The following is a 22,914-nucleotide window of genomic DNA, read 5'->3' as shown; positions in this document are numbered from 1 at the left end:
AATTTCTGTAAGTAGGACATTTATGCATGTAACTTTCCATGCATGCACAGATCAGTTTCCATCTGTTTGCAGTTCTCCCATAAAAGGAGTCTAAAAGCATGTAGTCTCTCGCCAACCAATCAGCTTTTGAACCGGTTGCCAAGCAACAAGGCGGCCACATTGTCAGGCAGCAGCTCAAAGCCATAGTTTTGTTTCCCTTCAAGTTGCTAGAAGTTGCTGGAGCTTCCCATACACACAAACACATGCGGATGGGGAGATTGAGGCTTAGGGGTGGTGCTGCTGAAGAAGGGGAATTGAGCCTGGAGTGGTAGTGGTTGTCATCCCATTCTGCTTAGAGAAGGAAATAAACTGTTGAGGAAGGAGAATGAGACTTAAAGGGGTAGGGGGAGCACAAAGGAATGGTGGATCAAGTAGGGAGGAGAAAAAGGACTGAGAATGGAATGATGGGGAGAGAAAGGACTGGGGATTGAGCAAGCATATATGTCCCAGGTGCTCACACACACAATGGGGATGATGCATTTCAATGCTAACATAGTTCTGGTATGTAAAAAGGGCTTTAGCGCTGAAAAAACCCACACTAAAAAAAACCCATAGCAAGCTTAGTGCGGGTACATGCAAATTGCATGGTAATAGCCCAATTAGCAATTACCCTCCAGGGCAAGGAGGTGCACTAGTGGGGATGCTGCCCAGTGCATCTCCTACTACTGCAGGAAGTTTAGCGCCTGCTCAAAGGCAGGTTTTAAACTTCTCACAGCTGGCCTGATAAATCCTTCTCCCCCTCTCTCCTCGAGGTCTGGCTCAGCGTTCTGGGCTTGGGGATCCTCCATTTTTTCATACCTTTAAATGCTTACTGATGATTGGTCCCTCCACTGTCACAAGTCAGTAAAAGGACCAATCCCCTTTCAGAAGGCTGTCCTTTCACTGACATGTCAATGATCAGGACCAATTGGGAACAGCCCTGCTGGGATTCCAGGTGGGGAGGGAGGGGTTTGGCGGGCTGAGAGACGGAAAATCAACACGGGCCATTTATTATCTGGAACACAGGACGCGCTGGACATCGAGCATTTAAAGGTATGAAAAGCGGAGGATCCCAGAACAGGGAGAAGGTTTGGCAATCGAGGAAGGGAGGAGGACTTGGGGTTTCATTAGTTTACCTCATCCCTGCAGGGACCGTAAATTTTAATGCCCATGTTAAGAAAACCCTGTGCTAAAATTTAAAGCCAAGTTTAGCATGAGTTTTATTACATCAGCCCCAATGTAAAGAAAGCCTTTTGAAATTTTGCATATTCCAGGGAGTCCACCTTTCCAATCTTGAGACTGAATGGATTGCATGTGCACCGTGACATTTTCAAACTTTCAAATCATATCATTAGTAGTACTATAAAGGCTTCAGAGGCAAAAATATTTTAGTATTAAGAACAAGCTGAGTTTCAGGTACTCTGCTCCTGGCTGCCTTGTAATCAAGCAGCATCTGACAGAATATAGATCCCCTTCCAGGATTGAGGAAACAGAGAGGTACTGGGGAGGGAACAATACGTTTTTAGTATATATAACCTTCTAGCCCCCATGCAAAAGAACATCTTTTAATGTAAAGGTTTTTACCTCCTGAATGGTACTTAGTACCTTATATTTTATTTCATGCAGTGCAAGTATGCCATTCTGCATAACAGACCCTGCATTGGCCACTGTCGAAAATAAGATGCTGGGCTTGCTCTGACCCAGTAATGGCAACTTCTTATGTTCTTGGTTACGCTGAGCTGTTGCTTTAAACTATCTTATTCTTGGGGAGGACAAATAGCAGTGGCATCTACTCACATTAATAATGATTAACATGTCTTGGCTGCCAGTTTTAAAACTGATTCCACCCTGCTCCCCAGCGTTCACAGTTGTATCCACGCTGGAAAGCAGGGGAGGAGAAGGGAAGGTATACACATGGTCCTCATCTTGTACTCCCCACGGGCAGGAAAAACAGATGCAGAATCCATGGCTGCTGTCGGCCAGCAAAGGGAAATTCCAATAAGGAAGCTCCCTTTGAAAACGAGCCAGCAGGTTCACGGGTACAAAGGACCCAGGGACCTGCAGTCTCCCTGACCACTTTCAGAGCCATCTGCTATAGGTTTTAGGGTTGACTCTGCACACGATGAATCACTGAATACTTCTGTTGGGATCTCCTGTCTGACAGTGCCAGGCAGCTCTTTATGCCTCACGCAAAAGCCTGGGATGTACTCGAGCACAGCAGTGAGGGCAAGAGAGGAGGGTATCTCTAGCTGACTTTAGGAGAAAAAAAAACTTTCTGCCCAAGCTGCTCTGTCATTGTGACCCAATTAGAGAAAGCTGAGAGAGAACCAAGAGCAATAAGTAGGGCACATTGATATTTGTGCTATATCTAAATGTCAGGCAGTGTCAGAACAAAATCTACAGTAGGCTTCGCCTTTCAGAATAATAATAGAATACAATATATTTCCTTTTATTTGTACCTCTTTCTGCCAGTTTTAAATAGAATGAGACAGGAGTTTCAGAGTGTAACGGGATGGTTTTTATCAGTTTCACCATTATCACGGTATCTGTAATTAATGCAGTCAGATTTGTTTTCATGGAAGTTAGTACAAATTGATTTAAGTCTGAGCTCAGGTTGAAAGACGTGACAGATTGATTTGCTGACAAGGCACAAGTACAGGTGAAGGAAAGTTGCCGATTTTAATGTGTCAGATGTGCAGTGAGCCGTAGTACATGTAGGCTAATCTTTATTACAAGCCCGTTGGGAGATCATATTACATATTTAGAAGGAACCAGGGATGTACATTAACATGAAACACAGCACTATGATGACTCCAGTACAATACTTCAATCAAAATATGGCAAAGGAAAGGGCCTCTCTATTCTTTTGCCAAAAATTTGATGCTATTAAAAAGCTTTAAAAAGAAGTGGTCAGATTGCCCAAACTTTCTGCACATATAAAATTCTATTAATTTTATATTGCACAACAAAATAAAATACTGATATAAAACGCCAACAGTCAGCCAATCAGATACTCTGAGCATTCCTGTGTCTCATAACACTACATAATCTGAGAAAATGTCCATAAAGCAGAGTTTAAAATATGCAGTGGTAGCTAAAGATTGTATTTGTATTTTTTTTTATCAAAATACAGTGCAATTCAAGATGAATTTGACAGCTCAACATATATTATATAAGGGAATGTCTATGATGAGTTTTTCATTTGGTTGAAGATATCATATGACATCGTGCTAAGAATTATTTCACCTCTCAGTTGATGTACTCTCCATTCCCATTATGACCATTTTATTAGGATAACAGACATTTAATTTTGATTTTTTTTTTCCATTTACACTTTGACAAGTGCAGCAAATTGATTTAAGGGTGTGTGGTAATACAGCTTGTACTGTGTTTCATGGGTCTTTAAACATTACCAGATATAAGCACATGCAGGCTTGTAACTCAAGAAGTGTTTCTTTTGGTTTTTTTTTTTCAAGGCTCCTCTTCAAACAAATCTTTGCTGATACTCACTGGGAAGAAACCGGCCATCCCCATTTCTTCAAGAATTGATGGACTGTCTGGTTATAACAGATGTAAGTTTCACAAAGTATCTTCTCTGGGATCATAATCCTGATATGTAAATATATCGCTCATGACCTACTTACCAGCTTTTCGAAGAGAGACTCTTCTTTGTTTTGACCTGAGTTGCACAGCCTAGCTAATGAATAGGCAGCGTGTATGAAGGCACTGTCCGCATTTAAGACACCTGCAGGCTCACCAATCTGGCTTTTAAGATTTTTGTTTTTAAAGAATTGAAGTTAAAATGATGGACATGAGTGATAACAATGAATTGAAATTGGTTTTGAAATTGTGCATTTTCTGCTCACTCTGAATGCAGTCCATTGAAATGAGGTCATGGCTGGTAGATGACAGCAGATCATTCATTCTCTTTAATGTAAAGTAGTTTTAGTCACATCCACAGGGTTTCCATGCTATTATTCTGCACTTTCACTCTAACTGGGCTTAGAAGCAGCTTTCCATAGTAGCCCTGTTTAATATACGCCTATTACACGCTGAACTGTTATCATTATAATGAAGGTCTGTAGTAAAATGTACATAAAGCAATGGTTTCCAGGTTTCTAGTAAGTTTGCTGCATTCCCTGCGGTGTGATAAGCTCTCTTTTTTTCTTTCTTCTTTTCATGAATCCCACAAATTCACCACTATTCCTTCCTTTAGATTAGTAAGATATAATTTAGAAATTTTTGACCACTGATTTACCTTGTTTCCATAAGATCCCACCCACTCCTCGCTTCCCAGTGATCATGGAAGAGCCCTTGCTGGCAAGGCAGATACAAAGGGAATCTTGTGAAAGCTGTCCCGTGGCAATTTATGTGGGGGACTGATACTTTACTCTCTTGTCTTTCCAACTTGACCCAAATGACTCAAGCCTATGATGTTTTTGAACACCAATTTAACATGTCACACACTGCTACTAAGCCGCAGGGGTAATCCATTGAAATACATTTTCTACACAGAGAAGGAATCTGACAGCAGATCCAACTGGTTATTCAGTTTTAAAAATTGGACCATAAGATATGTAGATCAGTCTCCTCAATTCACCATTATACTGTTAGCTGTATACAGCACTTCTGTCATCATGTCATATCTCTATGATCAGAAACAGTACTAACATAGTAGCATAGTAGATGATGGCAGATAAAGACATAAATGGTCCATCCAGTCTGCCCAACCAGATGTTTAGGGTTGTAACTGCCTCTCCAGGTGGGTTACCCCCAAGCAGAAATGCTACTCCAACAGTTACCGCAGGTTATCACTTCTTCATTTCCATTCTCTAGCCACTAGGGATCCTCTGTGTTTATCCTACGCCCTTTTGGATTCCATTAATATTTTTGTCTTCACCTCCTCTTCTGGGAGGGCATTCCAGGTATCTACCACCCTTTCCATGAAAAAAAATATTTCCTGACATTATTTCCGATTCTATCCCCTTGGAGTTTCGTATCATGACCCTAGTTCTACAGCTTTCTTTCTATCGGAAAAGGTTTGATTCTTGCGCATTATTAATACCTTTCAGGAATTTAAAGTCTACATAATATCCCCCCGTTTCTACTCTCCTTTAGGGTATATATATTTAGGTCCTCAATTTCGTTGCAGACCCACATTATTATGGTTGCCTTTCTCTGGACCACGTCTATCCTATCCCTATCTTTTTTGACATACAGTCTCCAGAACTGAGCACTGTACTGCAAGTGAGGCCTGTATGGAGCATTATTACCTTCTTTCTCCTGCTGATTATGCCTCTGTATGCAACTCAGCCTTCCTCTGGACCAAAATTATCACCTTATTGTATTGCTTTGCTACTATCACCCCAAGTTATCTCTCATAATCTGTGCACATCAATCTCTGGTTCCCCCCACCCCCACCCCCCCACACACAATCAATACAGCTCCTTTAGATTACTATTCCCAAATTCATGACTCTGCACTTCCTGGCATTGATTTCTAGCTGCCAAACCGTCAACCATTCCCCGAGCTTTCTTAGCTCATGTCTTTTTCTTTCTATTCCTTCAGGGATGTCCACTCTGTTGCAGATCTAAGCATCATCCACAAAAAAAAAAAAGAACTTTTCCTTCCAACTCTTCACAATTTCAGTCCTAAAGATATTGAACAGAACCATCCCAGAACTGATTCCTGAGGCCTCCACTTATCTCATCAGAGTGAGTTAGCAGGAAGTGAAGAAGTAGAGATTAGAATGAATACAGGTGGTACTTATTTTGTGCATCCCCTGCAGGTGTGTAAGTTTCAGTGAATTTTCAAAGAGAAGGCACCTAGCTAATTCCTACTTGGATATTTGCATTTACATGGATATAAAAGTACCTGCATACCTCAGTGCACATGCTATTTGTATGGATGAAGATACAGGATAGAGCTGCATGTGTATATTTGAAAGCATAGTTTACTCCCTCAATCTAAACAAACTCCTAGGAATGCCTTTTTTTTAATCCAACTAAAAGTGCATGCATATATTAGCCACTGCTTGGGATGCAAGTTGCCTGTCTAGATCCCTTTGAAAACTGTTCTCCTTGTAGTTCATTTTTCTATACTTTATCATGCATTGTTATCCTTTGTTTGACACGTCTGAAAATCACATCTTCTAGAAGTTTGGAATCTTTAAATAATTATTTAAAACGGGATGGTATTAAGTCTGTGTTCTGGTCTGACCATAGGTCTATTTTCTTCTCTTTTAAGGGCAGCTAAAGGGTTTTGGAGGGCAAGATAATTGAGGGAAAAGACGATGGGGGAGAAAGAGAATTAATATAGAAGAGTTTAATTCTCATTTGGAGAGTTTGGTGCTTGTGGATCCTCAGAAGGAGGTAGGAGAGTTAGTAGATAATTGTCAGGGAACAATAGCTTCCGTAATGGCTAATTTAGTTCTTTTGAAGTGGTTTCCTGAACATAAGCAATCCACCCCATGGTTTAGAAGGAATTGAGGATGTTGCAGAGGGAATTACAACGATTAGAGCAGGAAAGTCGAAGGACTGATTCCCAGTGAGTTCATGGATATTGGAAAAAGGTTATTTTCAAATTCAATAAAGTCTGCACAATGCCCAGCTAGAGAAATTTTTAAGGTTGTGAAGTCATTGTTACCTTGTAGAAAGCAGGGTAATATGGTAAAGATGCCAGATTGGGTAAGTTTTGTGACCCTTTTTTGAAGAAAAACTAGGAAATTGTTACAAAATGTGACTGCAGTGGCCCATGTGGAGGTTGATAAACAGATGATATAGATTTTGGAGGATGAACAATTGAGGACATTTGGGTTGGTTAACAGAGTAGGTGTGCAGAACATATTGGGTAATCCTAAAAATCCTTGTCCCCTTTATCTGATTAAACACCTCTCTGGAAATAATATGAGGTGGATATCAGGGATTTTAAATGCATTGTTGCAGATGGGAATTTTTCCAATATGTTTAAAAACTTAAAGTGAGACCAGTTTTGAAGAAGTCTCAGTCAGATGTGTCAATGTGTGAAAATTATAGACCAATCTTGAAATTACCTTTTATGGGTAAGATAATGGAGAAAGCTATTTTGAATCAACTGACAACTAATTTGAAGAAGACGAGTGCTTTTTCTGATATACATTCGGGTTTTAGACTGGGCTATAGAACAGAGTCTGTTTTACTATCTTTGACTGATGAGCACCTTTGTGGGTTAGATTGTGATCATTCTTTTTTTGTTCTTCTGGATCTCTAGAGTGCATTTGATCTGGTAGATCATTAGCTTCTTTTAGAAAGATGTAGGTTAATGAGATTGGGTGGAAGGGTTTTAGATTGTATTGCCTCCTTTTTGATGGGGCGATCACATGTTTTTTTACAACCTATGCCGCTAACAGCAGGAGTGCCTCAGGGGTCCTGTTCATCACCACTACTTTTTAATATTTTTTATGCCCTCTGGAAATGTATTTGATGACTTAGGGGTGGTGGCCTATGTACTGTATACGCTGATGACATCCAATTTTGAGTCCCGATTAATGGCTCAGTGGAAGAGGATATAAGATTTTTTAATGTTTGGCAAACATTATACAGTGGATGATCACAAGTAAGTCAGTACTGAATAAAAAGAAGACAAATATTAGGAGTGGGAAGGTTATTCAATCAGATGAGAGATGTGAGGTTTTAAGTGATTTTCTCTCATGATTTCTAGTAAGGTGAGGAGCTTGGGGGTGAACCTAGATGTATTTTTGTGATGGTATCTTATGGGCTTCAAGTATTAAAGTAAGCATATCTACAGTTGAAAGTCTCAGTTGAAGCCATTTTGGGAATTTCAGCATTGCGAACAGTGGTTTCATTGCTTATGAGTTCCCTGGATTACTGTAATGTGCTATTGCTGAGGACTTCAGAGGCTATGATTAAGAGGTTACAAGTGTTGCAGAACAGTGCTCCTTGACTGATATATGGGAAGAGCTGGTATGAAAGTGTAAGCCCTTTGTTGATATTGTTACATTGGTTACCAGTGGCTGATTGTATACAATTTAAGTTACTGACAATGGTTTTCAGATGCATTCGGGGTAATGGACCAAAATATTTGCATGGTAAATTAAAATGGTATTTTCTTGGGTGGACTTTACATTCTTCCTAGAGCTATCAATTGGTGTCAGTATGTAATATTATAAGTCAGCGTATAGTAAGAAAGGCTTTATCAATGAAGGCACCAGATCTTTGGAACAAGCTACCCACTCAGGTTAGGGCTGAATTAAACTTTCAAAAATTCCATGTTGATTGCAGGACATTGAGTGTGATTTGAGAGGATAGTGGTTTAATTATATGGTAATTACAATAATATATATATGTAAATTTGGTTTGCATGTTTTTAATTATGTATGTTTCCTGTTAACCGCTATGATAGCTTTGGCTGATTTGGGCAGTATATACATTTTTAAATAAATAAATCTTCCTCTCAGGTATTAATATTTACTTTTTAGGGAATGAGAGAGCAGCTAGGCCAAGTCCTGGTTATCATAGATAACATTGCTGTCAGGTCTGCTGCTCATATGACATAAATTGTATTGGGAGATGTTTCTGGCCAATGGATCTTGTGTGGCATTTGCCAAGTAGCAGGAAATATCCATCACTGGTGGGGTGGTTTTTTGTGTCAGGGCTGGAAGAAGGTTTGAGTGGGAATAAAAGAAGGAGGAGGAACATGACGTTCTCCTTCCTTTCCTTTCCCCACTATGGTGAGTAACCCACCTACTCACCCTCTTATTACCTTTTGCTGTATAATTATCATTTAGGCTTGCTTATTTATGTTGCAGCTTGGAAAAAAGGGATGGGGGGTACCCAAGCCATTACTAGGGTTGAGGGCAGTTTGGCTCCAAGTGTGGGGGCTGAAGGTGTTTTGTGGTGTTTGCTGGGCTAGGGTACTGTCATATCTTTGCACAAGTTAATAAAGTTATGGTGCTTGATATCTACATTACAAGTCTGTGTTGATTTGCTGTGAAGGATGACGCGTGTGAAACGGAGGCCGGATAGCCTGGTGGCTTGGGTTGTAGAGAGATCAAAGGTTGTGAGAAGGTCAAAGGAAGAGTGGGTCTCTTGGAATTAAATTGTTGTAAAAGAAGAAAACCTAATTTATTCAGATTTAGTCCTATTGCTATTGATTCTTAAGGAAAACATTAATCTAAGCATATGTTTTGTGAAAGTTAAAATCAGCAAAGCAAGAAAATAAAAGAAATTGGCAAATAGATAGTAAAAACAATGCAAACCTTTGGAGTAAAGACATTCAAAGTAATACATAGCAGTTTTCCTTCAATAAAAAATCAAGATTGATTAATCCCACTGAAGTTTTTGTTGATTGGTTTATGTTTTTCCATTTAAAAACATTTTATGATAAAATGTTCTGTTTATCCTATACAATTACCTTCTAGTGAGGATATCGACTATTATGGGGTTAGTTTACTTCTAGACATGGATGGACTCTGGAAGCATTTATGGAGGATATTATGTTTTTAGAAAGGTCTAGCAAATACATAATTATTTCACAGGTAAATTTATTTTTTCTTTCTGAGTTTATTTGTGTAGAAACCGTAATGTTCAAAGACATGGCTTTAGGACAGAGCACAAAGATATTGCTGAAATCCTGCACTCTACAAATAGTAGTGCAGTTTTGCTTTAAGAACACAAGAATGTGTGGCAGTGGTATGTTGTGGTATCTTCATATTCAGATAGTGGTATTAAAAGATAACTTGAAGGGGATGTTCATTTACAGCTGATAGGAATCTGGCAGTAAGCCTGGTACATATCATCAAAAAGGACTGAACTTCTGTTGGTTGCATTATTATTAGGAAAAATCCAAAGAAGATAAAATGATTTAAAAATCTGAAACCCACAAAAATTAACCAATGGGAAAAGTATCCTCAAAAAATAGTCCCAATCAAAAATGAATGAAACATTTATTCTTTATTCAGTTTCCAAAATATTCACTAACAACATAGTATATTTATGGAAACTACTATGTTTTGAATTGCCAGTTTGTTTTTTATTGTTTTTGTTTCAATAAGTTTACATGGTAAATATTTTTTTTACAGTTCACCTACAACATGCTTTCTGTGTATTAGTGTTTTGATTTTTTTTATTTTGATTTTATTTTTTTTACTTGGATGCCTGCTACTAATAACTTTGGTTGTTTTCTGTCTTGTGATTGTTTTGCGCCTTGGTCAAATGTTTAAAACTGACAGCAGCAGGCTTCACTGTAACACAATAACAAGAAAAGTTTATTTACTTTTATTTTATTTATTTAAATGGTTTATATACCATCATTCCATGTGAGAATCACTAGTTCATAACGGTTTACAAGTAAAACATTCATAAATAAAATGAGTGTTACATGGAGAAAAGACATTCATAGAAATGGAAATAATATAAAGATAGACTGCTAACTTAGAAATAGCAGGAGGGGGAATTTGTTAAAGAATTATTAATGTTATCATAGTCATGAGGTACTGGGTGTTTCAGTCAAGTAGAAGGCATTATTGAATAGCTAAGTTTTTAAGTCGCTTTTGAATTTCTTTTTATCAATTAGTTCTTCTGGGATGCAATTCCTTAGTTTTGGGCCGGCGATTGAGATCACTCTATCTCTACTTAGGGTTAGATGAGAGCCTCTTAAGTTTGGAATTTCTAGGAGGCCTTTGTTTTGTGATCCGAGAGTTCATTGGGGCATGTGAGGTTTAAATGTTATTCCTAGTAGATTATTATTGTTCAGGTTAATATTGTTGTGTATTATAGTTAGAACTTTATAATATATTCTTTTTTTTATTTATTTATGAGATTTTAAACAAAGCATAATAACAACTTTGTTACAGAAATAAGACAATAACATAATCAGAAAACAAAAAGGAAAAAATCAAAAATCAAAGAACAAAACACCAAGTTCAAAAGATTTGCATTTATACATTCAGCAGTAAATACATATTTTTAGAAAAAAAAAAAAAGTTATCCTCATATATTTAGGAAAAAATAAAGTCTACTTCCAATGCCTTCCTTGATGCTCTGCCTGTACTCCAGTCTCTTTGAGGCCATCTCCAGTCATGGTCCAGCTACTGTCTCTTCTTTTCAAGTTTCATCTCCTGCTCCTGATGCTGGTGTTTCATGTCTTCTCATTCTTCTGCTGCCTCAATACTGGTGTCTCATCTCATCTCATCCTGCTGCTGCCTCCATGCTGCTGTGTCTTCTCCTGGTCCTCGCCCTCCATGTTGCGCTCTCTAGTCCTGGTCCTGCTGCCTTCTTGGTGAACTTTGCTGCCTTGGCCCTTAGGCTGTCCCCCTTTGAGTGCATTCTTTCTAAATGGACTGTCTAGGGGCCTTCCCTTGAACTCTGCTGCCTCAGTCCTTAGGCTGTCCCCTGTAAGGTCAACCTTAGCTTACACGTATTTTACAGATTCCCAAGCCAAGCCAGTACAGGGATGGCAGTCAATCTGTGGAAGTCTGCCTGGTCCCAAGCAGCAGCCCTCTAAGCCCTCTACTCTTGGCCTGTTTACATTCTCTACTCAACACAACTCCCTCACTACTCCACCTCAGTTGTCACACAGCAGCTGACACCGTGTTCCAGCAGTAAGCAAGTAAACAGAGGTGCCGAATGGAAAGATTGGTTAGTGAACACGTGAAGAGCAGAATGTTTTAAGCTAAACCTGTCCCCTAGGTTCTACAGCAGATATGTGCCACCTATTCTGTGTATACACAGTAAACATATTGAGCTACATATGGCAGAATGCAGGTAGCCCTACCCTGCCAGCATATACAGATGGCAGAGTGAGTGTCAAATGAATGGGCCTGACTTGACAACTTGTATGTCAACTGTCCATGATATGATCTACAGAGAGGAGGCTAAACATGTCAGTCACTGAGACACACACTCACACGTATCTATTGGGTACTGACTACCTGCAGCACTTTGTGCACCTATACATGGCCAAAGCATATGTTCTTGGACTGTTTGTCATCAAACATCATTGATGTCTGTGGCAGCCTATCCCTAACTACTAATAAGATAGTCTGAGTTCTTACTCAGCACAGGAGATTATCTACACCTGCCCACATAAAAGACATTAGAGTCATATATGAAATGTACTTTGTCTGAATTACTGACATGGGCCCCTCAAGGCCTCAGGTGGCACTAAATATGTGTCTTGCAGTAGATCAACACAGAAAGGGCATAAGCCACAATGCCAACCACCTGAGACCTCTGAGAGCAGTAGGCCTATACATTCAGTACTATGGCCAGTTTACTATGGAGGCAGCTTGTAGGCTGCTCTGGTCCTCAGCTGATAACACCTTTTCTAGCCATTATGCTAATCACAGAGCTGATGATTGAGAATCTATCAGCACGCCTGCCTTGCTCACTACTAACTGTAACAGTCATAAACCCCACATGAGAGACAGCCTATAGGACAGCTATTCTTCCATGGGGGCCACAAGTCAGGACTGTCATGTGGAGCAGCAAGGGCCTCTAACCGTTAACCACCCAAATGGGGATAACTCCTCTTGGCCACTAACCTTTCTGCATACTGCTCACCCCAGGAGTCCTCAGGCTATACGCTTTAAGGATGCCCACGGATAGCATAAGGAGTATAACCAATACTAGCTATTGCTACAAACACACAACTCAGAGAATTTATTGATACATACATACAGCAACACAAAATGACTAGCCATGAACTGGACAGGCTAAGGGCCATGCAGCACTATCAGATCTCTATAATTGATAAAGGCTACCTTTGATGTGTCAGGCTAGGCAAATAGCTTCTAACACAACTTTGCAGTGCGTTCAATGAGGGGGCATGTGGGTGCTTTTACAGTCTTTAGAAATTATACTCTTCCCTTGCGAGGTGACTTTCAAATACTGGAGAAAGCATGACACCATCTGATTCCCTATCCTGCCTTCACACAGTCAGAACAGCATCCTTGTCTAGCCTCCCTGAGAAGCTAACATAACCAACATGACAGCCCAACAGACAAGGGCCTCCCTGTCTGGACATGATAGTTGACAGCACACTATGTAGAGACATGGCTCTTTTAGACCCACAATCAGTCAGAAAACCTTAGGTCAGTCACAAATATTTATTGTTCTCTAGTACAGTCAATTGCAGCATAGCCAAGATGAAGCCTAACTAGGCTTAAGTGGTTTCTTTACCCATTGACACAGACAGAGGAAGCTTGAGTAAAAGAAATATTATCAAGAGGAGAATTGATGCAAACACTCTGCTCGGCTCTCTTATATGGAAGGGGAAGGGGTAGTTGATTGCTAACAGGCAACGTATGAGACTTTGCTGTAGCTGGCTGCCACTCAGCATGGTGTCCTGGCCTTCTGTGGGTGGACATGGGGGATCCTGGGGTAGGACCTGAAGTATCTGTATTGGTACAACATGGCATAGAGCGAGATTATGGAATACACAGCAGCTCAGCACTATGTTCACTACTATGGGTGGTGCATACATTAAAACTCCCCCTGTTTTGCCAAACAGAACTACGAAGGTGCTTCTATGACCCAGTGAGTAGAACATAAGGTCTTGTACCTCATCTCATTCAGCGCGTTGAGAATAGTGACACGAGTAAGAAGCCAGATCTGGCAAAAATATACTGAATCTCCTGCAGCAAAGACAGAATGACTGCATCATTCACACTACTGTGACTTGGAGATACAAGGGCAAGGCACAGCAGGTTATAAGAGAGCATAAGGTTACTTCTATGTTAGCTTGGCCCTTCAAATACTATTTCCCAATGCTAGGTCTATGCCACTTTTTTTGAGTGACAATATTTGAACTGTATAGGACTTGCTTACTCTGTGTCAGCTCTTCCAGAATGGCTTACTGCATATTGGTTCCTAGTAGCAGCGTGCCTGTCTCTCAGAAAGAAGCAAAGGCTACCAGTTTATAGCACTCATCATACCCTGAAGCTGTACCTCACAACTGCCACACATGTCCTAGCAGAAAAGCTTCAGCCTCGTGGTATGATAGTGCAAGTCCCTGCCTGCTTGCTGTATATCCTCCTGAGATACACATCGGTGTGACCTGACACACAGATGTGTGTCAGGTCCAAATCAGCCATTCCGTAGCTTTTGTTTTACCAGTGTGAGGGTACAGACAAACTGTGGCTGACATCCTGGTTGAACAATGACTAACTGGCCACACATGATCTGGGAGTCCCAGCAGTGTGGATATTAAAGGCATGTGAGTACCCAAACACATTTGTACTGCTTCAGATGTGAGGCTTGGTAAGTAGCCATTTGTAAAGTGAAGCTGTAGAAAGTGTGTAGTGGCTGGCCACTTACAAAGCTTTGTGGCAAGTGCATTGTATGGCCACACAACATTAGTAGGCCTCTCCAGCATGGGGAGAGAAAGGCAGGCCCTGATGGTGTGGCATGTACACCTAACAGTACAAGCCATTTGTCACCCCACTCCATGTCCCATCTGATTGATAGAGACACAGAACCAGAGAGGAAATAGAGAAAGAAGCATGTGTCTTACCTATAAGCCAACCGTTGCTGTAGAGGCCGTCCTCAAATTATTCAAAGAGGCCCGATTGCCTAAGTATAAAGGAATTGTGCTCGGCTCTCGGGTACCTGGCCTCCACGTCAAGGACGCACATGCGAGTGTCACAGACCACTTGCACGTTGAGGGAATGGAAGAACTTTCTGTTCTGGAAGGTCCCCATCCCTGTTGTGTGGTGGGATGATGGCTATGTGAGTGCAGTCAATAGCTCCCACAACATTTGGAAATTGTGCATTGGCATAAAAGCCTCTCTTGATATCCATCAAGTCCTGCCTGTTGCAAGGGAATGCTATGTAGCTGTTATGACCTGGCCCAGACAGTAGGAAAAAAGTGGTTTGGGACATTCCCCCAATGACCCCTATTGTCGTTTGGAAGGAGCCAGATGCCAGGAAATGCAGGGTGGCCAATAGTTTGAGGCCAGGTTTAGGGTGAGACTGTTCCGTGACCGGCTCCAGATCCCCTCTTATAACCTCATATAATTCCAGGATAGCTCGAGAGCTGAGGCAATATCTGCTTACCACATAATCTTCTGGTATGCCCAGCAAAGAGGGTCATAGAGGAAAGATGCGCTCCCTGTATCTCCTTTGCCATGGCCACCTGCATGCCAAGCGCTGTCGTGGACCCCGACGCTCTCCCTGCAGGTCCAGTGGCTCAGGCTCCAGTGCAGGGAGTTCCCTAGGAGGGGTGGGAATGTCCCTTGCCTGTTCTGGTACTTGTTGTTGATGGTCTGCTGCTTCTTCTTCTTGGCTGCAGTGAGCCTCCTCAAGCATGCAGTATGCCTTCACAAGTACACTTGTCACAAACATAATGGGCAGGCCAGGGAAAATCAGGTGTTTTTATTGGGCCAGGGATCATGGTAGGTGTGGTTGCTAGAAGGCCTCATATTGCATGCGATATTAACCGCGATAATAACTGTGATCTGTGCTAACGGCCTCGTACGCACGCTAACATTTTTTCTCCATACCACCAAGAAAAATAGCTGTAGTTATTTCTGTCGTTAAATCCCGTGTTTTTGTGCTTTACGAGGTCGCAAAATGTGGTAGAAGAGCCTATTTTGCATTAGCTCCTCCCATTTGCATATCAAATTTAAAATTTGCATGCTGACTTGCGTTTGGGCCCTAACACATTTTGATGAATGACCCTATAAGTCAGAATCTGCTAAGTGGCACTGAATATAAACCTCTCTATGTATGGCCCCAAATGTCTGAATATGCTGGTCCCTGGATCGCCAGCTGTGCCGTTACATTATTACCAACTTTCTCAGAATCTTAGGTCATCTTAGCAGGTGTTATTGGTTACTCCATCCCTCTCGATTGTCAGGCTAATGCCTATTACACAGAAAGCATTCAGCTATTTTGTGTCAGCTTTATGGAGCACTATTCTCATTGAGGTTTGTATGGATGCTAAGCTCCTTTTGTTCACGAAGAGAATCAAGACATAGTTATGAGCAAACTTTCTGTTAATTAGAAAGATTCTGTGTGATAGCTTATGGGTTTTTTTTGTTCTTTTGCTGTAATTAGGTACAGTAATTTTCAAAGTTATCACATAAGTTATACCAATTTTTAAAGCAGACTTACATGCATAAGTCTTCTTTGAAATTTAACCTGCTAAATTTACCTTGCACAGGTTACAACTTCTATTAGATGCACTAAATTTTCTTGAAAATGTATGTGAATATGGTTGTATTTTACAAAGTATGGGGTGAATTTTCAAAGAGTTATGCAGGTAAAAATGAGCATATATGTGCACAAGTAGACACTACTTGCACAAATGCTATTTTATAAACATCAAACATACACACACATTTTTGCTTTCGTACGCACATCTACACTTGAAAGAGGGACAGTCTAGGGGTGTTCCAAGGTGGGGCCAAGATTTACGCTCATAAGTTGCTATTATATAAGAGACTCATGCTAGTACATGTGGTGACTTATTTGTACAGTTTAATATCTGCTAATTATTTATTTATTTAGCATTTTTCTATACCGACTTTCCAATAACAAAATTATTGATCAATTCGATTTACATTTTAAACAATAACAACAATGACAAGTAAATGTCTTACAATGAACAGGTCGAATTAACTTGGATTAAGATATATGGGGGTAATAACATAATTAAGATATATGGGGGTAATAACATAATTAACATGAGCGGTGCCTAATATAGGCTAGAGGTTGGGTTTTGATAATAGACTGCCGAAGATAATAGACTGCCAAAGATAATAGACTTATAATTATCTCACGCAATTGATATCAGACAAGTCTGTTATCAGTAATTGGTTGAGTGGGAAGTCTGGGTACACTGGAGGGAGCTGAGGCGAAAGAACTAGGTGGGTCTTAATGACCTGAAGAAAGGCTGAATGAAATGGTGGAGGAATCCAGGAGTGGTTTAGCCTGTCAGGGGATCGGATATACCCCACTAGGCCGGTTGCTCTGTTAACATGGTTTCCTCTCCTCAGTGCCTGCTTAAATTGCCCGCCGGCAGCCAAAGAGAAGGATTGTGATGGAGTCCATCCTGTCGCAGCCCAAAGAGAAACCTGCGTAGCTGCGGTAGGGCCCATCCCATTGCATTCCAAAGAGAGAGGGAAGCTCTGAGATTGTGACTGTGAGTATGTGTGAGTTGGAAAGCCTGTGTATGTGTGTGTGTGATAGAGAGATAGAGAGTTTATGTGTCAGAGCATGGGTGTGTGTATGAGAGAGTGAGAGCCTATGTATATGTGAGAAAGCATGGATGGGGGGGATGGGTGTGTGTGTGTTTGAAAGAGCATGAGTGTATGTTTTTGTGTGTGTGTTTCAAAGAGCATGGGTGGCGACTGTGTGAGTATGGGTTGGTAAGTGTGTTTGTATATATGACAGAGGAGAGAGTTCTTTCCCCCCCCCCCTCCCCTCCACACTAATCCACAACAATGGCAGGGTAACTGGAATTCAAAAGTGTACAGATTTGGAGAGTGGGAGATTTTTTGTCCTTATTAGTTTTAATTTTGGCCTATTATTTTAATGTATCTGCTGGTTGTAACTATTTTATCGTTTTGTTAATTTTTAAAAATTGTTATGAGTTTTTAACTATTGGATATTATTCAATTCATCATCTGTTTTGAAATAAGTATTCTTTGATTAATATAGTTTTACTATTATCATTGATATTTTATATTTCTTAGTTTTATTGTTTGATACTTTATGAGGAATAGAGCTATTTGTTTTTTCCATTGTTGCATTGCATAGAATCTGGCTTGTGGTTTCTGTGTGTCTACAGGTTTCTGTTTATAGTTTATAGAGATGTGAATCGTGTGCCCAATCGTCTTAACGATTGGGTTCGGCTAGAGGGGGGAAAAAATCTGATCGTAGGTGATGTGAATCGGAATTGATTCCGATTCACATCATTATTTTTTTTTTTAGTGAGGCCCGACTCTTTAAAATTAACCCCTTACCTTCCCCCACCCTCCTGAACCCCCCCCCCCAAAGCTTTTTACGAGTACCTGGTGGTCCAGTGGGGGTGCGGGGACCGATCTCCCGCTCTCGGTCCATCGGCGCCATTTTGGCTGCCACTCAAAAATGGCGCCGATGGCCCGATAAAAAAAAAAATCCACCCGACCCTTTAAAAATGACTCCTTAGCTTCCCCCACCCTCCCGAGCCCCCCAAACATTTTAAATTTACCTGGTGGTCTAGTGATGGTCCCGGGAGCGATCTCCCATTCTCGGGCCGTCGGCTGCCACTCATAAAGATGGCGCCGATGGCCCTTTGCCCTTACCATGTGACAGGGTATCCGTGCCATTGGCCGGCTCCTGTCACATGGTAGGAACACTGGATGGCCGGCACCATCTTTAAAGATGGCGGCGGCCATCTTTACGACGGCAGCGGCCATCTTTAAATATGGTGGTAGCCATCTTTACGATGGTGGCGGCCATCTTTAAAGATGGCGCCAGCCAGCCAGTGCTCCTACCATGTGACAGGGGCCGGCCAATGGCACGGATACCCTGTCACATGGTAAGGGCAAAGGGCCATCGGTGCCATCTTTGAGTGGCAGCCGACGGCCTGAGAACGGGAGATCGCTCCCGGGACCACCACTAGACCACCAGGTAATTTTAAAATGTTTTAGGGGGATCGGGAGGGTGAGGGAAGCTAAGGGGTCGTTTTTAAAGGGTCGGGTGGGTTTTTTTTTTATCGGGCCATCTGCGCCATTTTTGAGTGGCAGCCAAAATGGCGCCGATGGACCGAGAGCAGGAGATCAGTCCCCGCGCCCCCACTGCACCACCAGGTACTCGTAAAAAGCTTTGGGGGGGTTTGGGAGGGTGGGGGAAGGTAAGGGATTCGTTTTATAGGGTCGGGGTGGGTTTAGGGATTTTTTTGGTGTGCCGGTTTTCCCCGCCCTCCCCCCTCCCCCAATTTACGATTTTTCACGATAAATCGGGGAAATTTCTATTGTATCGCGACCCTTAACGATTTTTGACGATTTATATATATCTGACGATTGTTTTAAATCGTCAAAAAACGATTCACATCCCTAATAGTTTATGGTCACTTTATCCTGTATTTGGTGAGGGTCTGACTGTATTCCGTATAATGTGACTGACGTAAGATATTCTGTTAGAGTGTGGTTTCGGTGTAGCTCTCGCTACCCGCCCACCGCACGCCCACCAACACTTTTTCAATCCACGGCAGCAGCACCTTGGGCTGAGATGGTCACCAGAGCGAGCTGCCAGGGAGAGCGGCCGGGAGACAGCAGGAGGGCCATGAACACCAGGTCGGCTGCAGTCCCCAAGAGCAATCCTGCAAGCGAGCGGGGAGTGACCCTCCCTTACGGAAGGAGGAGGTGAGAGGAACACACTGGCACCAACACAATCGCTCTGCCCCACCACCTGCCCACCAACACCTTCAATCCGTGGTGGCATCACCTAGGGCAGAGAGGGTCGAAGGAACAAGCTGCCGGGAAGAGCAGCCGGGAGGCAGCGGGAGGGCCAGGTACACCAGGTTGGCTGCAGGACCCGAGAGCAATGCTGCAGGTGAGCGGGGAGCGCCCCTCCCCCACGGAAGGAAGAGGTGAAAGGAATACACCGGCAACGATGTGACCACTCCACCCCACTACCCACCCACCGCCTGCCCACCAACACCTTCAATCCAAGGTGGCAGCACCAAAGGGCACATGCATGAAGGAGCACGACAAAGGAGCTTGCCCCTTTGTGCACGCCTGAAGTGACACCTGAAGGAAGCAAATTTTAGACTTCAACCATATCCAAACATATCATAAAATGGAACCAGTCCACCTCATTGAAACCATCACAGGACAAGGAAACTATAGAAATTGACAGAGAACTTCAAAATATAAGCAAAGAGAAGGCGAAAACCTAATCTAGCCCAAGATAATTAATATCTTTCCGGTAACTTCTTCCTGCCTTAATGTTTACTCTCTTATTACTAATGTACAAATTTCAAATGATTAGTTACTGATCTTCACTGTTACAACTGTTATTTACTGTAAAATGTTTTTTTTAACTGTAAACCGGAGTGAAGGCTTGCGCCAAACCTCTGTATATAAAAACCTACAAATAAATAAAATAAATAAATAAATATACAATTGCTTTAAAAAAAAAATCCCACTGATAAATGATCTAATAGAGGAACTAAATCCCACTATCTTCTGCATTACCGAAACATGGCTGAAATACAGTGAAAATGATATCTTTCACTTCCCCAGTCACAAATGAAAAAGGGGGGGGGGGATCTTTTAATAATCTGTTAAAAAAAAAAACATAAAACCCTCAAACTTGAACTCTACAACATTGAAATAAACCCTCCCTATGAGGTTACAATACTAAAATCACCACTTCTAGATATTGGTCTGATCTATTGCCCACCTGTAAGACTCCAGAAAGACTGCTCTCCTCTAATTGAAATCTTCACAAAAGCTTTTCCAGCTCCACAATCAACTCTAGTCATAGGGGACTTTAACCTTTATGAAAATAGCATACCTAAATCTACAGCATCTTTCTAGATACTATGGAAGCCATGGGTTGGTTACAGTTTGTAACCAAACCCATTCATAAAGCAGGACTCATCCTTGACCTGTGTAATCATTTCTTCTCACAACATATTGCCCTGGTCTGATCACCAGCTAATAAAAGCTGAAGTAACTCTCCTCACCACCCAAGAAACATACTCACATAATAATTAATCTTTCACATACAGAAAAAATATAGAACTGGAAATATTTGAAGAAACAATTAAAAATAAAATAACTGAGTTCGATCACAGAAATGCCTTCTCATCATTTGACTCCTGAGAAAAACTAATCAATGAAATAGCGGATACCCTATTCCCAATACAGAAAACAAATTCCAAAATGGGGGAAACACAACTAAACCAAAGAAACCTTGGTATAGTGAAGAGCCAAGATACACCAAATAGACCCTGAGGAAAGCTGAAAAGCAATGGCAGAAATGCCAATGTGTGGAATCCCTAGCCAAATCCCTATTAACAAAATACCATGAACAAATCAATAAAGCAAAGAAAGGCTATTATGCAAAACATTCATGGTGTAATATTTAATTTCACATTACTCTTCGAAACAGTTAAAAACCTAATGAAGGACCCTTCCTCCTCCATCTCAAATAACTACGTCTTTTCAAATAACTTATGCAATGAATATGCCATCTTGTTGTTAAACAAAATCAATACACTAAAAACACAATTCTCCACATGCTTACCAACAAAAGACCCTGAAGAAAAATTTGGTCAAGGGAAATGGAACTCATTCGACCCAGTATCTAAATTTGAAGTAAACCAAATTATCACAAAAATGAAGCCTGCTTCCCATCCACTGGACCTTATCCCAGCAAGTGCCCTGAAAACAGTAAGCAGCATAATAACTCCGATATTCACTACCATAATAAACCACTCGCTAGCAGAAAATTTTGTCCCCGATAAGGCAAATCTATCTGTAATTAAACCAAACATAAAAAATAAAACTGGCAGAATCGATGATTGGGACAACCACCGACCAATATTTATTTATTTATTTGTTTTTATATACCAACATTCGAAACGAGTATCATATCGGTTTACATGGTAACTTGAGGGATAGATTTTGACAGCAGGTCATCTTATCCTTTTACATTGAAACATTGTAGAACAGGTAACGACTTATCTTAACAGTGTAACATGAATTTTAGCTAGTTGATTTAACAGTACAACATGATTTTAACTAGTTGTCTTCACAGTATAACATGAAATTTTTACAGAATATCTAAACGATATAGCATGACAATTAATTATCTTAATATAATAGTGTGACTGTTAAGGTTTTTTTTAACAGTACATCATTGCATTTAGTGCTACAACATTATGAAGTGGGCTTGATTGTAACAGATTGGATATTCGCTAAAGTCCTAGAAAAAGCAGTGTTATCACAATTAGAGAACCACCTAGAAGACAGTAATATGGTATATACAAACCAATTTGGATTCAGAAAAAATTGCTCAACAGAAACCCTGCTCATTTCCTTAGCCAACCCAGTACTGCAGGGGTTTGACAACAATGAACAGTCCTGGTACTAATTGGTCTAACAGCAGCATTCGACACAGTTGACCATACCCTGTTAGGCCACCAGCTGAGAGAAATTGGAATAGACAGAAATGTTAATAAATGGTTTTCTTCCTTCCTAAATGATAGGACATTCCAAGTAAAACTGGGCAATCAAATTTCTGACACCTTCCCAATCGATACAGGTGTCCCCCAAGGTTCAGCACTCTCAGCCACATTATTCAACTTTTATTTACTACCTATATGTGCATTACTAGCAAATCTAGGAATCTACTTCTTCCTATATGCAGGCAAACAATTCTACATCCCTTTCAATAAAACATTTGAAAAAAACTGCATCGGATCTGTCAACATACATGAAAGCTATACAACAAAAACTCTCAACTGAAACTAACTCTAAACCTTAAAAAAACTGAAATAGTGGGGTTAAGGAGAGAGACCACGATAATCAAACTGTCAACCCTAGACTTAGGAATTATAAATACCATTCCCTCAGATCAAGTGCAAGACCTAGGAATACAGATCGATGAGAACTTCACTATGAAAAAGCAATTAAGCAAATTAATCAAAACCGGATACTCCAAGCTGAGAATATTACATAGGTTGAAACCTTTACTAACAATACAGGACTTCCACAGTGCATTACAAAGACTGATATTTTCAAATTTAGACTGCTGCAACTCCCTATTAGGGATGTGCTGCTTTTTTTTCTGCCGGGTCGGGCTATGGGTCAGGCGACCCGTGGAAAACTTTGTTTTCCAACGGGTCGGATTTTTTTTTCTTGGCAATTTTCGCAGAAAAAAAAACAGCCCACCCCAACCC

General features: G+C 41.0%; 1 protein-coding gene across 3 annotated transcripts in view; it reads left to right on the top strand.

The window, feature by feature from the left end:
• The window catches only part of PTPRE (protein tyrosine phosphatase receptor type E), a 557,332-nt gene that overhangs the window by 166,695 nt on the left and 367,723 nt on the right, over positions 1 to 22,914 (top strand). For all 3 annotated transcript variants that reach the window (XM_029610013.1, XM_029610014.1, XM_029610012.1), the window contains one exon: positions 3,495 to 3,590. The gene's annotated coding sequence lies outside the window, so the exon portion shown is untranslated. The remainder of the gene's footprint in view (positions 1 to 3,494; positions 3,591 to 22,914) is intronic.

Source organism: Rhinatrema bivittatum, chromosome 7 (assembly GCF_901001135.1).
Source record: "Rhinatrema bivittatum chromosome 7, aRhiBiv1.1, whole genome shotgun sequence".
Taxonomy (NCBI): Eukaryota; Metazoa; Chordata; class Amphibia; order Gymnophiona; family Rhinatrematidae; genus Rhinatrema; species Rhinatrema bivittatum.
The sequence above is the reverse complement of the archived record's forward strand: the minus strand, read 5'-3'. Positions and strand labels throughout refer to the sequence as shown.